General features: G+C 42.7%; 1 protein-coding gene across 10 annotated transcripts in view; it reads right to left on the bottom strand.

Moving 5' to 3' along the window:
- adgrb1a (adhesion G protein-coupled receptor B1a) overlaps positions 1–15,113 on the bottom strand; it is a 214,979-nt gene that overhangs the window by 175,656 nt on the left and 24,210 nt on the right. The gene's annotated exons all lie outside the window — the stretch shown is intronic.

Below are 15,113 nucleotides of genomic sequence, written 5' to 3'. Positions count from 1 at the left end.
ATCTTCAAAATGGACCATCTCTATCTGCTGTGACTGCTGGTGTAATTTTCTCAGAACATCCATGACAGCAGCTCTTCAGAACATGAGCCGTTGGAAGGGAGGCAGCTGGAGCTGCAGTGTGATAAAGGATTTCTTCATTAGGCAGACTCTGATTGGTCTTTTCCTGAGAGACCACACCTCATCTGCCAGTAAAATCATTGGTCTAATTAAAACGCATTCATTAGAAAAACAGCAACACCTGAAACCATTTTCTACTGGCCCTGAACGGCGCTGCACGATCTGGAAGGTTTTTGTTTGCTTTTCTTATCTTCTTGGTGTATTATTTAGGTCTTTGTTTGCTTTCATGTTCTCACGATTGTTTCAATGCCCTGTTTTTTTCACATTTAGATTTTTTCCAGTTGGTTTCCTGTTATTCGGGACTGCTTGTGGTTTTCAGTCGCTCTCCCTGAGCGATAGTCTCTCTGTCCACCGGTTTTGTTTCTTGTTTAAGTCCCCGTACTGCTCCTGTATGAACAGATATAATGTCAGCATTGAAAATGAAAGTGAATGCTTTATAGTCCTTAGTTAGCTTGTTGCTTCTTTTAAAAACTGGACAAAAATGTTACCACTGTTTGATTTTGCAGCATTCAGCATTCAGACTTTCCTTCAATTAATCTTGTTTTGTTTGTTTGTTTTACCTGTTGCTGGTGAAGATTCTCAGTCATCCAGCTCATAGTCATTCCAAAAAGTAAAACAATCCACTGGACTTTGTTTCAAAGTTTGAAGACATTTCTCTTCCCATCCAGGAAGCTTTTTCAATTCAGAGTTCCAGGTTTTATCCAGCAGCCCAACAAAACCTTATTTTAGTTTAGAAAACATGCAAATAGAAACAGATGAACGGGTTCCCCCCTTTGGAATGGGGGTCGTCTGGCTTCTTTGTTAGCCTGCAATGCCCCATACCTGTCTATGTCTCTGAAAGGGGGTCGTTAAGGAGAATTGTTGGCCCGGCTGAATAGGGGAGGTCTTGGATGGGAAGTGAAACGTCTTCAACTCTTTTGGTTTTACACGTTGTAAAATCAGGAAGAAACTTAAAAAATATATTTTTCGAGAGTTTCCTGGCCAAGTCTAGTTTCACTAGAATCAAACTTATTTTATCTCAACAGAAAACAACACGAATACATACCAACTAATTCCATGGTTCAAAGTCAGCTACTAAACATCTGAAAAAACATCCATCTGCCTCAAAGTCATCCAGAAACCGTTTAGGCGCATGGAATAAGCACATCTCACTCAGATTCAAGTTTTTCTGAGTTTCATTCCAGCTACAAGGAGCAAAAACAGGATTTCAGTGATAAATAAATAAAGGGGACCTTGGGCTGAACCTTGAGGCACACCCTGAGACAGTAAATGGATGCCTGGGGTAGTTCCCTCCTTCTGCACACTGTGTCCCACCCTGAAGGTAATGATCTAACTAGCCAACTGAGCAATCAGATCACAGCATCACTGTGTGACCTTTGACCCCAGTATTAGCATCATTTTAGATGTATCAAAAGATTTTATATTCATCCCTTGCTGCTCTTCTCTAAAACTATGACCTCAGAGTCTATCCGCCTTTGAATGGGTCATGTGACCCAGAACGCCACTATCCGTCAGTCTGAACTCCCCTTCAACACCAGAGCTAACTAAGCTAACAGTTGTTAGCTCCGACCCTCAGCTAATCAGCTGAACTCTGGGACCAAACTGATACCAGAACTGGAACACAAAGGATGATTGGTTCATTTAGATACCGTGCAGTGCTGCCAGTGGCCTTCAGGGGGCGCTAAACCAGAGTCATTGTTTGCTTATAAAAAGGACTTACACAAAATGAATGGTTATCCTAATAGAAACTTGAACTCAAGAAAAGACAAAGGACCTTCCAGACTCCCCCCTAATTTCTGCCTGATCGCCATGGAAACGTCTTCAAACAGTGATGGGTTTCACTCTCAAAGTGAACATGTACCACTAGAGCTCCCCCTACAGGAGACCCTCTGTCACTGGTCCTGTTTATTACCTTTATTTTTTCATTCAGAGCAAAGGTTCTAGATATTGATCAAGAATAAAAGTCTACCTGAGAGTTATGGGTGTAGCCATGTTTTCGTTATCTGGTGGGGACCGTTTCCAGGAATATGCTGGAGACTTATAGCCAGCGGCGGACGAAGTGACATGTGTTGTGAATTGGCGCTATAGAAATAAACTAATAATATCTGCTCTGAGTTTCTCTCATCTGTGGAACGCCATTAAATCTCTAAATCAGTGACGTCCAGATTCAGTACTAAGGGCTGCTATGGAATAAAAAACAGCAACAGAGGATTAAAATTCTAAGCTGAGCCAAAAGGAACAAGGAACTAAATAAATGACTGAAATAAAGATAGTCAAAAAAAGTACTTAAGTACAGTAATCAAGTAAATGTACGTTGACACATTCCACCACTGCTTGTGGGGACCAGCGACTGCTCCCTGCAAAGAGACGTCCTACGGTGGGGGTCAGGTTTAAAAGAATAGTACACCCAAAACATGATTAGCCTTCATTTTCTACTCACCCCCATGCTGAACAACACTCTGGAGTACTTTTTTGATATCTCAAATGCATCTGGAGATCTGGGAGGCTTCTTGCTGTCTGCTGACATTCAAATAATGGAGGTCTATGGCGTCCGAGGCAGAAAGGTCCATAAAAGTCCACAAAAAACGTGTCAATATTCCTCCATACTGCTCGTCCAATGTATTCCAAGTGTCCTGAGTGGGTAGCGTCCAGAATTTACTCGAAACGAAGTCATTTAGAATGTTTTTAGAGCATAAACAGTAGTGTATAGGATTTCCTAAAAGCGCGTTCACGAGTCTACGGAAACCGCGGCAGACCAAACCAGATGAAAGTGCGCATTCAGCGTCTGCTCTGCTACGTCTAATGGAAACGTAGAAGAAGAAATGTGCTGTTTACCTGTGCAAAGAAAGAAACAACGAAAGAAAAATGTCTGAGGACTTCAGTGTTGAGGAAGAGCATGAGTTCTTTGCCGAGCTGAATGCGCACTTTCATCTGGTTTGGTCTGCCGGCTTCCGTAGCGTCGTGAACTCGCAGGCGCACGCTTTCAGGAAATCCTATACACTACTGTTTATGCTCTAAAAACATTCTAAATGACTTCGTTTCGAGTAAATTCTGGATGCTACCCACTCAGGACACTTGGAATACATTGGACGAGCAGTATAGAGGAATATGGACACGTTTTTTGTGGACTTTTATGGACCTTTCTGCCTCGGGCGCCATAGACCTCCATTATTTGAATGTCAGCAGACAGCAAGAAGCCTCCCAGATCTCCAGATGCATTTGAGATATCAAAAAAGTACTCCAGAGTGTTGTTCAGCATGGGGGTGAGTAGAAAATGAAGGCTAATCATGTTTTGGGTGTACTATTCCTTTAAGACTGAGGTGTGAACTGAATTTAAGCCTAAAAAAATGAATATAACACAACATACATGTGTGTGTAAACATTGCATAACAAAGTCTTCATTTTTTGTTTTTTATATTAAAACCAATTTAGAATGAAAACAGCATATGAACCAAAGCTGGAGCTAAATATTCTCTGTAAGTTTTATTTCACTAAAAACTCTTGTTGTCCATCATCCGCTGAACTGGACGAATGGTTACTCTGCCTCTGCTCTGCATTCCAGTCCTCCTCTCCACCCGATGATACAGAAAACCTTTAGTAAAAAGCTTTAAAAAAAAACGACACTTCGTTTTTCTGCCTCTTTTTCTACCTGTCTGGAGGAGGTGACAGGAACAGGAAGAGAAAGACACAGTAATGGCTCAGTTACTTCCATTAGTCTGACTCCCAGACAGCATCCGTGTATTTAATGGAAAACATTTGGCTCCTGGTTTTTCCCTTCAAACCAGTGTCACACTTTCATTTCGGCACTTATATCTATTTGCCAAAGCAAATTTAATCCTAATTTATTGGAAGAAATGTCCCTACATGCTGTATCTTTAATTTAATTTTAGTCTTCATCACTTTTTTAGGTCACTTCCATCACCTTGCAGGGTTAAATGGATTCCCTTACTCATTAGCCTCTTTCTCCTAACATATCTAAGCTCAGGAGAATGTTTTTTGGAAGATATCTTCATCCTTGTGATTAGAAAACAACAAAAACGATGAAAACAACGCAAATGTCAGTGAGGTTTGAACTACTTCATTCCTTTCAGCCTCAAATGATGATCAGGAGATTAAAAAGGACAGGTTGCATCAGCCAGCAGCCTGGGAGCAGCGATCCGTGTAAACACGCCCAACAGGCAGTCCAAACAATGGCTCAATCACCGGGAAACAACCGTCCCCGCTCTGAGACATGTAGGGAGACATGGAGACAAAAACAGCATTGATGAGAAAATGATAGAGTCACATCAGCAGCACAGGGATTACAGACTGATTAGCCGTGTAGCTCAGGGATCTGATACCACGGTGCTGCGCCAAAAAAGACGCTCATTTCTCTTCCCGTAAACAATCAGCAGGTTTCCAGTCTCACTCACTGCCACATGATCAAGGATTAACAGACTTCATAGGAAAACAAAAAGGTTTTTTCCTGAAAGCGTTGTCCAAATACTGAAAACAACTAAACATCTAAAAGGACAAAGGTTTATATAAAGTTGAATTATTGGTTTGGTATTGGCGATACTGGCCCTGCAGATCTAGGGCTGAAACAATTAATCCTAATAATCGATTATTGAAATAATCATCAACTACTTTAGCAACAGATGAATCATTAACTGGAGTATAGAGACTGTAAAAAACACCTTTAGGTGACAGAGCGACTAAGAGCAGGAATTACAGCAAGATTGGAAAAAAAAAAATGTAGCATTTATGATAAAAAATCTGTCAATCTGCTCTATCCAGAAATCGTCAGGAGGAAAAATTATAGGTTTACCAGTTTTAATTTTATAAAAAACTTCAGAAAGTTCAAGTTAAAAAACAATCCACTGTACTTTGTTTCTAAGTTTGAAGACGTTTCTCTTCCCATCCAGGAAGTTTTTCTATTCAAAATATCAGTTTTAGCGTTGAGTCCATACTGACCCTGTCAGGGTTAGTTTTGGTAGAGGACTCAAATGCAGAGGCAGAGAGGCTGAGGAGATTTCTTGGGAGTTTAATGGGGCAAAAACAGTAACAAAGGCAGGAATGCAAAAATCCAACTAATAATGAAAAGCAAGCCAGAAAAGAACTACGAGGGAGAGACGAGGAACGTGGACAACAGCATGGGAGGACAGCAAAGACAAGGAACCAACAAAGAGTGAGAGCAGAGGGAGAGCATATATAGCAGAGAGAGACAAAGGGAGGGCTAACGAGCTGACAAGGAAGAGGTGTGAGTGGAGACAACGAAGGAGCCAAGGGGAAAGGAACATACACACACAAGGGGGCAAAAGGGGACAACAGAAAAACATGAGAACTAATATAAATCTAGAAATACAACAAAACTGGAATTAAACCAATAAATCTAGAAAACAAGGAGCAAAGAATAGAACAGCAGAACCAAGACCATGACAGACCCAAGGCAGTCATTAAGGGTCATTGTTGGTCTGGCTGACCTGGGGAGATATTTTGTCCCCCTGTATAGTGATGGGGGTTAAGATGGCTTCTAGAGAAAAAGCAACCTTAAAGGGTTCATAGAATGATTCCATAGGGTATCTGGTGCTGGTCCTTAAAGGTGCAGTAGATCTTTTTTTAGCACATTTTTTACCATGTGTCTTAAAGACCCCCCCACAGCTGCTTAGCAAGCAGTAAAATAGGAGGTCTAAAAGTGATACTAATGTTAACCGTCCCCGCTACAGTGAGAAATCAATGAGTAACGCCAACAATCACAAAAGATGGTCCGTTGTACACGATTGGTTCCATGACACGTCAATCCTGGTTGTCTGCTTGTCCCTCCCCCATGTGCGCGTACCCTAACACATGAACGAATCGACCCCCCAATGCTCGTGCAGGACACCTTGGCTGGAAGCTAGCCACTGTCATGCTACGTTCACGCCTATGGTGAACAGATTTTACCGGGCAGGCGGAGGGAAGCATACCGTCACCAGGGCGGCCACGTGCTTCCCCGCGCCTGCCTTACCGGGCAGGTGGGGGGCTCTGCATCATCAGTGCTGTCTGTCTCCCTGCCAGCTCCGTGTGACGCACCACTTCAGCTGCTTAGAGGCGCTGGAGACAGCATGCACGTTCATGTGTTTTGAAGGTATGGTTTCCAGGGGTTCGAAGGGAGAGGCATGGTTGTGCATGTTCAAAAATATAGCTTATCTTCTCCTGCTGCACCTTTAAGGTCTCTGAATAGGGTGTGTAACATTGGTTGGGCTGAAAATGGCATATTTGCTGTTCTATGAGCCCTAAAGGTTAAAAGCCCTAGAATGAAACCACAGGTTTTTTTTCCTTTTATGGTATAATCACGAATATTTAGATGAGCTGTGCTCTGATTGGTTGGTTTACAACGAGCCAAGCTGCTGAGCAGAGACGCATCATAGCAACAAGCACTCACTCACTGAAACATCAGATTGTTGATATGGTAGGGTGACCAGACGTCCTCTTTTTCCCGGATATGTCCTACTTTTCAGACCTAAAAAAATGTCCAGGAGGAATTTCAAAATCGTTCGGTTCGAATGCCCGGTCCGGTCCAGTCAGCGGCCCAGATATGCTAGCATTGCTATCAACAGGTTAGCGACAGAATTCTACTTCCAGCTTGCGGTTGTGACGGCCTTATGGTGGGAACAGCCCCTCATTTCAGTAAAAGAAGTGAAATGAAGTAAAATGCTTTGAGCAAATGAACAGCAGAGCATCAAACTTTGCAGGGATCTTCTGATAGACAGAAATGATCCATTCCTGCCGAGTCTTCAGATCCTTGGGAAGACTGAAAATGTTCCCCTTCCTCCGGTCAGCCTGGAACGCTGCATTTCCACCCGTGGTTCTGGCTCATTTTCAATAGAGAAACTTCCTGCTTTGTAATTCTTGTAGAAGTAAACCCAACTGTAGCTGAACAGCTAAACTGCTGTCTTCCATCTTCCTCTATTCATGGTTTTAGGCCAGTGAACCAGTGGGCTGGTCTGGATGTACATTTCAGGGTGTGACAAAAGTACAGGTTAGAACCAAATAAGGCAACATCCCCGAATTGGCGTTTATTCGGAGCTTTGTTTGAATTCGCCTGTTTTATGGTGGAAGTGTAGAATTGTGAGATTTGCAGAGAAAGGAGGAGTTGAGGGGGTTTGAACTTCTCTGTACGTCTATTTTACCCACTGTACTATCGTTATTCATCAATGACAATGGAAACTTGGTTTACATTCTATGACCCCTTTAAACAGATGGGGGGGTCTCAGATTTCAGCTTTTAAAAACCTACAAAGCAGCAATAGAGTTAATTCCTTCCCAATACCATCTGAACCCCCATTGCTATGCAGGGGAACAAAATATCTCTCCAGGTCAGCCAGGCCAACAATGACCTTTAACGACTGCCTTTTCAGAGGAATGGGCCAGTATCTGGTAATGCAGGCCAATAACAACCTCAACGACCATTTTTAAGGGATGGAGCTGGTTTTCCAGCTCTAATGTGAATGTCATAAGATGATGTTAATATGGCAGCTAATATAACGGTTATTTATCTATCAGGAAACAGTTTACAAGCGGCCGATACCTTTTCTGCACTTTTTTTTTCCAAAATGCTGTCTTTTAATTTCAGGTGTATGTGATCAGATACGTGAATGATGATCACTATGTCTCCTTATCTACACAGAAAGGATGTCAACAAACCTACTCTGACAGCTGCTGGTGTTGTGAGGCATGGGAGAAAAAGGATTGAGTAACGGCCAACTCCTGGCAGCTCACTGGAACATGACTGTGCAGTATTTGGAACCAGGAGGCAGTAAAGCATTCAAGAATCCTAACAGAACTGGGTTACTATTACATTTTGAGCTGCTAAAGGACTAACTGATTTTGTTGCTCTGATTGCAAATTGCTTTTTAATAACATGCAGGAGAAGGTAGCGGAGTGACCTGGGTTCTGTCGGCTTCATCACGCACTGAACGCCATCACAGAGGGACAGAAGGACGGTCAAGTTCCACACAGTTTTAATTCAAGTCTCTGAAAATCACCCTAATGCCAAATGATGTGGCATCTATGCTTCTGCCAGGGAACAACAGCACAACTTACTGTAGTTATCAGATCAAAAGAATACACCGGGGTCGTATCACAACAAGCAGACGGACCCCGACAGGGTTAAACAAAAACAACCTTTTAGGAAACCCTGAATATCATGCATATATCATCACATCTGCAGTAGGGTAGAGTATTGGCATGGGTGTTTTGATACGATACACGTCACAATAATTGGGGTCATGATACAATATTATCATGATATTGCAATATCACTATATATAGCGCTATTTTTTTCCAGCTATTAAAATTAAATGTATCGATAAAAAAGCAAGTGATGTAAATGTTGATCAGCCTCAGTTAAAGGAAAGGTGCTGCGCCGCACAGCAGCAGGGCTCCTCAGCGCCATCTCCTGGAGTGGCAGTCAGATGTGGCCCATTTTCCCTCATTGTTTTAGGTAAAAATGTTTTTGTTTTTTTTAAAACGCTACTAGCAACTGAAAAGTCGATATATCAGGCAGACTAAATCTGTTGGGATCCGGAGGTTTGCCCACCAGAGGGCGCCAAGGATCCCTTCCTGAGGGCTTGTGCTCACCTGCTACCACCTGTCGCTCATCTGCTCATCAGGGGATCTGTATATAAGGAGGCAGAGGACGTCTCTCCTGTGCCAGAGTGTTTGCCAGTTATGGTTAGCAAGCCTGAGCCAACCTGCCTGTCTGAATCTCTGACTACCTGAAAACCTGAAACCTGAACCTGATCTGTTTTCTCCTCTCTGCTTCCTAGATTGAACCTGCCTGATACCAGAAACCCAGAAGAGTTTCTCTGTCTGTTCTCTGAAGAACCCTGGAGAATAATCCCTGTCAAAGACCTGCCTGTCCGCTCTCTGAAGAAACTGGAAGGGAAAACTCAAATCAGAACCTGCCAACACTCAAACCAAGCTCTGCCTCAGCCAAGCCCTCTGCCTGCCAAAAGCCTCTGGACCCTCCTGGTCCCCCCCCTCTGCCGCTCTGCTCAAACTCCTGAACAGGTACAGACCTGCATACTTTCATCCTGCAAATTACCTGGACCTCCACTAACTCCTCTGTCCCCCTCTGCAGTGAACCCAGTCGTGACCAGTCCTGGATCTGATAACCCTGGATCTGTTTATTGATTGTGCTTTTACTTCAATAAATCTTTGAACATTTTCCCAGTCTCTGAGTGTTTCTGCATGTGGGTTAGGCACCTGAAGCCCAACATGACAAAATCATGATATATTGTAGAAACTATTTTTCCCACGACTCTAATCTGCAGTTGTATCATCTTAAACATGAGCCGTAATAAATAAAATCAGATAATAAATCAGTAGGATACGGCTGTTTATCTGACCGGTGCATGTTGATTAACTCCTAATAAAATACCATGGCTTTGTTGACGCGTTGCATTGCAGTGATGCTTGGTGCATGTCACTATCTATAGCAGCAAATAGGGGATGTCTTTTCCATTTTGCATACAAACATTACATATAGATATAAATCTACAGACAGGGACCGAGGAAAAAGAGCCCCCATCTGCACATGTGGTGAAAAACACTGCACAGCGCTCAATAAATCGGAATAAGACGCAACGTCTGCCATGTTTTCTGATGTTTTGCTTTATAAAGTAACAATTTGCTGGATCCCAAAAGCCCCGCCCCTGAAATGAAACACTCAGCGCTCCATCGTGACCTTAATCAGAGCAAAGCTGAACCTGAGAGGAGCTGTTAGCTCTCATTTCACACTGTAAGCTACATTGCTCAGATAAATCTCTGTAAAGTTTTACCCCTTCTTGTAGCGGGGCTTTTTTCACGTGTGCACACCATGCTGGGGTTTTCCATCAGCATCAATGCCCTGCCTGACTGACCTCTCGGGTGTCACAGTTGGGTTGAGGTTTTGAGGACCCAAATGCAGAGGTGAGGAGGCAGAGGTGGGTTTTGTAGATTTAATGAAGTACTCACAGGACTGAGGCAGGAATCCAAAAATCCAACATAACAAATACAGAAAAATCGGAACCTTGGAGACATCAGGGAAAGCATAGATGAGGGGCCAGGAAAAGAACCAGCACAGAGGAACTGCACAGGGAGAGTATATATAGGAGACTGAACAAAGGCAGGACTAATGAGCTGGTTGGGAGCAAATGTGAACAAAGGATTCTAGAAGGAGCTAGAGGAAAGGAGACTGACACAAGAGGGCAACAGAAGGCAAGCAAGAAATGCCTAAGAACTCAAATAGATCCAGAAAACACCACAAAATAGGAATTAAACCAATAAAGCAGGAAAACAAAGAAAAACAGATCAAAGTGAAAGTGAAAACTCAAAAGAAAACTAACCAAGACCATAACACCGGAGTGTTCAGACTGCTGTCTTTAAGCATATTGTTCCTCCTTTAGATGATAAAACATTAAACATGTCCATGTCAGACTAACTTGCAGAAAGGTTGTTTTAATTGTGTGTGTAACAGTTAAAAGTTGGTGTTTATTGGACATTTAACATGTCTGTGCAATGTATATATGTTACACACGTGCTGTAAATTACCTTTATATAGAAAAAATAGCATAGATCTTTGACATGAAGCCTAAGAGGCGTTGATGGAGGTCAGATATGCAAAGTATACAGATTAAAGCAGCTGGCTTCCAGTCATTGCTCTTTGCAGAGCAGCAACTTTCAAATGGTCAAATCTTCTTCAGTTGTTTTACAGTTTCCACAAGTTTGATATTATCACAAAATTCAGGCTATTTCTTCAGGATCTGTAAATAAGAGCTTTCCTGCTCTTTGTCACTCTCTCTCTCTCTCTCTCTCTCTCTCTCTATATATATATATATATATATATATATATATATATAAGTATAAGTATAGATATATGGACGTCAGGAAAACCAGCTGATTGCATCGACTCATTGACTCTTCAGCAATCCCTCACACTAAGCATGCTTGTAGCGACAGTGGAGAGGAAAAACTCCCTTTGAACAGGAAGAAACCTCCAGCAGAACCAGGCTCAGTGTGAGCGGCCATCTGCTGAGGCCCACTGGGGTTCAAGGAGACAGAAGCAGACATAGAAAAAGAAGCATAGATACAAAAAGCAACTGTCAACCAGCTCCACAGGCGGCCCCGTCCAGGAAACACACAGCCAGGCAGACGAGCTCCGAGCCAGCTCCCATGTCAGAGGATGAAGAGAGCATCAGTGTTGGGCACGTAACTTTGAAAAAGTAATTAGTTATAGTTACTAGTTACTTCTCCCAAAAAGTAACTGAGTTACTTACTGAGTTACTCCACAATAAAAGTAACTAGTTACTAGTAAAAGTAACTATTGTGTTACTTTTGCGTTTCTGGCCCCCGTAACCCTCACCACCCAGCCCCCACCTTCTCGCCGTGTGTTTCAAAGCCAGCTGAATAGAGCGGACGACAAAGACAAGAACCTGCAGAGAGTTTAGCATTTATTGCAACTCAACATAAATGACATCAGGGGGGAACGCTATCTGACGGCCTATAAACCCCGTCAGATAGCGTTCCCCCATGCTTAAGACCGGAGGAAGTGTATCTGATCCATCCATCCATCCATCCATCCATCCATCCATCCATCCAGATTTCTCCCTTTCTCCATCTAGGCTTTCATTTGATCGTTCACGCTCTCCATAGTTCTCCTGTGGCGCAAGCACAGGGCGACTGTTGCGCGCCTTTAGCTAGCATGCGCGTTTCCTGTCGCTTGCGCGGTGAATCGTGCTGCCTGCGCTGTGCAGAGATATAGGGGAAACCGTATGTGATGGGGAAACGGAGCTGGACGTAACGCCGGTATTTCCATGTGGAAAACGCTGTTTTGCTGCTGGAGTCCTCCTCACTCTCCATCTCTCTGTGTGTGCTGTACGTTAACACCCACCAGCAGAAACACCCACCTACCCAACTGACAGACGGAATCTCACTATACATCAGCCATTCTCATCCTCCCCTCTCTCAGGACAAGGCGCGCACGAGTCCTACCATGAATAAAAGGTTCATTGTGCGACCTGAGTAACGCGCAGTAACGGGGTGTCTGCAATGGTAACTGCGTTATAGTTACAGTCAAAGTAATTAGCTAGATTACTTGTTACTAAAACAAGGTAACAACTCCACGCAGAAAGACCCCAGGTCAGGATTGGAACCCAGAGCCGTCTTGTTGCAATGCAGCAGTGCTACCCACTGTGGCGCTGAGCAGCCCAGGAATGATTACCAATTTTTCTAAATGAAAACAACTTCTTGAAAAGCCAACCACAAACCTCCCACAACATTCCTTCCTTTATCCTATGTCAACATTTATTTTCCTATCTTCCATTTTGATATAAAAAAAAAAGCTTTGTCTGGGCAGCTCTCCTTCTCCCTGCTTCACAGTCACATCCAGTCCCTAAACGACAGAAAAGCTCAGATTGTTGAACTCAATCAGTCCACCGCGGGTTTGGCTCCGCTCTATTTGCCTTGAAACTCGTCCGTCTCCTCGCTTTGCATCACTGCACTCCTGAACGCGCCTCTACTTAGAGATTACATGTAGGGACACAAACAGCATCTTCATCTTTTTTCACAGAGGAAAAAAAGGGCTGTACTGTAGACCAGACGGTAAATACAATGATGGTTATACGCATCCGTGTATTTACATATAGAGGGAAATATTTATTTTGGTCTGAATTCAAAATCAAGCAGAAACAGTGTTTTCAGTCTAAGCAGACATTCTCCAGTTTGGAATATTTGTGCCCCAAGCATAATTATAAGAGGCTTTTTTCTCAGCAAACAGCTTCTATATCTGTAGAGCTTCACCCTTATGACTTCAACACAACCTGTGATGCTCTGAAATTAAACAGATAATCATCCGTCTGTGCTGAAGAATGTGTTTACTGTTGTAAATGTCAACGTCTTTCTAATAAGCTCTATTATTCAGCTCCTCCTTTTGTTAATCCTGCAGAACTCGAGTTTTTAAAACAATGGATTTGTTTTCTTAAATTTTTCAGTTCTGGTGGCCTTTATTCCCAGTAATCAGACTGGAAATGTTGGAAATATCTTATTTATACTCTGACTCCATTTGTGGTTCATGGGTTGTGTACTAATGAACCATTATGATGTATAATGTGTGATTCATCTCTTATTAACTCTTGATAAAGATCGTTACAGATAAAGGTGCAACGGACAGGTTGTGAAAGAGGCCTGAACATCCTCTATCGCATGTTTCTTCTAAACGTGTGTGCTTGGAATAAACTTAATTGCAAAACAACCACATTGTTTTGACATATGTGCTGAGGTTCAAAGTAAGGTCATTTTGTTTCCCTTTCCTTTAGTACAACCTCAGCTTGTGTAACTGGGGACATCCCCTGACTTTAATAAATAGCAAGGAGAAAGCTGAAGACCGGCGGAGTGGGCTGGAGATTGTAACTGCATGGTCTCTTCCTACTCTCCTCGTGAGTAAAAAGAATTCTGACTCTGTGCCTTTCTTTTCTTATTTTACAGTGTTTTAGGTGCTAGTCCTGACATTAAACCAGGGAGAGAAAGCAGGTAGGAAGGTCAAAGGGTCAAAGCCCTGGATGGCAGCAATGGTAGCCACTGTATGCTCTACCACTACACCAGCTGTCACCCTTTGAAAGCACCTTAAAAACCGCAGAAAAACAACAGAAGTTTCCCTTAACTCAGGACTAAGTCACTTGTCTTTTACTATAATTGCTATTTTCTCAAGTATAAAAATGACTGTACTTTAGTTTTTTTTTTTTTATATTGCTCATAAAACTAAACAAAAAAAAAGTTCTGCAATGATTTAAAAGTGTTGTTCTGTACTTACTGCATTTTTTAAAAGTTGCATTCTTAGAGACCTTGGTGCTTCTGTTACAGGTTTCGTAATCCTACTGGTTGATGCTGGGAATTCACCTGTGAAAACCTAAACATGTCACTGATATGAGGGGAGATCTTTTTTCACCAAATCAATTCAATTGAATTCAATTTCAATTCAGTTTATTTCTATAGCGCCAATTCACAACACATGTCATCTCAAGGCACTTTACAGTTCAGTAGATAGCCAAACAGACCTGGTTACTCCAGGAGTTCTGATCCGTCATGAAATCAAGTTGGTTTCTGCTTTCACGTGCAGAACGGATTCCCAGCAGCATTCAGAGGAACCACTGCCTTCTATGGACCTGCAGAACGGTTTCCCAGCTGCTGCACAGTCAGTTTTGCTTTACGTGAAGGCCCTGAAACACCCAGACTAGAGTCTGAAACCCTCCACATGCCTACTTTTACTGCTGCCTCAGGGTCTCAGCATCTTAGACTGTAGCAGTATTTTTAGTTGAACCTTTTTTCTGCAAAAATAATTATTTTCCACATCGATTTAAAAGAAAAATGTGTTTTACTGTCTGCTGGTGAAGTCCAGCATCCGGACTGAAAGAAACAATATTCTATTAACAATGTCTTCTTTTGCAACCCAGCCTTTTGATGGTGCTGCAGAGTGTAGGGATGTCTCTCTATTACTGAGACTTAAAAGGCAATTGCCTTTCTGCGTATCGGTCTAGGTTATCGAATTTGTTAAGGTGTCTTGGTCTAGATGAATGTTTGGGACGGAGAGACCATTCAGCCAACAACGTTATCCTCCCTGAGTCGCTAGTGGAGCAGAAAAATTGTGATGCTGTCAGTGTGCATCAGTCAAAGCCCAGAGCGGCCGCTGCAGACAGCAAACAGACGTCAGCACCGTTTCCAACACTTGAGCTCATAAAGCCCCATGAGTGTATTTGAAGGTGTCTATTATTAGGTTTACTGTAGAGGCTGCTGAACGCTGCTCTGTCCACAGGTCAGACATTCCACCAGACGATGGATTAGTCTGAGTTGATGCAGGGCCGAAAAAACAACCGTCATTGGATTTGACCAAGATGACAAGCTGAAACATATGTAACCCCGGATTACAGCACTGCTGCATGAGGAGCACAGATCACAAACGCTCTGACAAACGCATTACCATCCCGGCTTTGTAGGATTCTC

This window comes from Cyprinodon tularosa, unplaced genomic scaffold, assembly GCF_016077235.1.
Source record: "Cyprinodon tularosa strain WSP-4 unplaced genomic scaffold, ASM1607723v1 ctg254, whole genome shotgun sequence".
Classification (NCBI taxonomy): Eukaryota; Metazoa; Chordata; class Actinopteri; order Cyprinodontiformes; family Cyprinodontidae; genus Cyprinodon; species Cyprinodon tularosa.
This window is presented reverse-complemented; position numbering and strand designations above follow the sequence as displayed.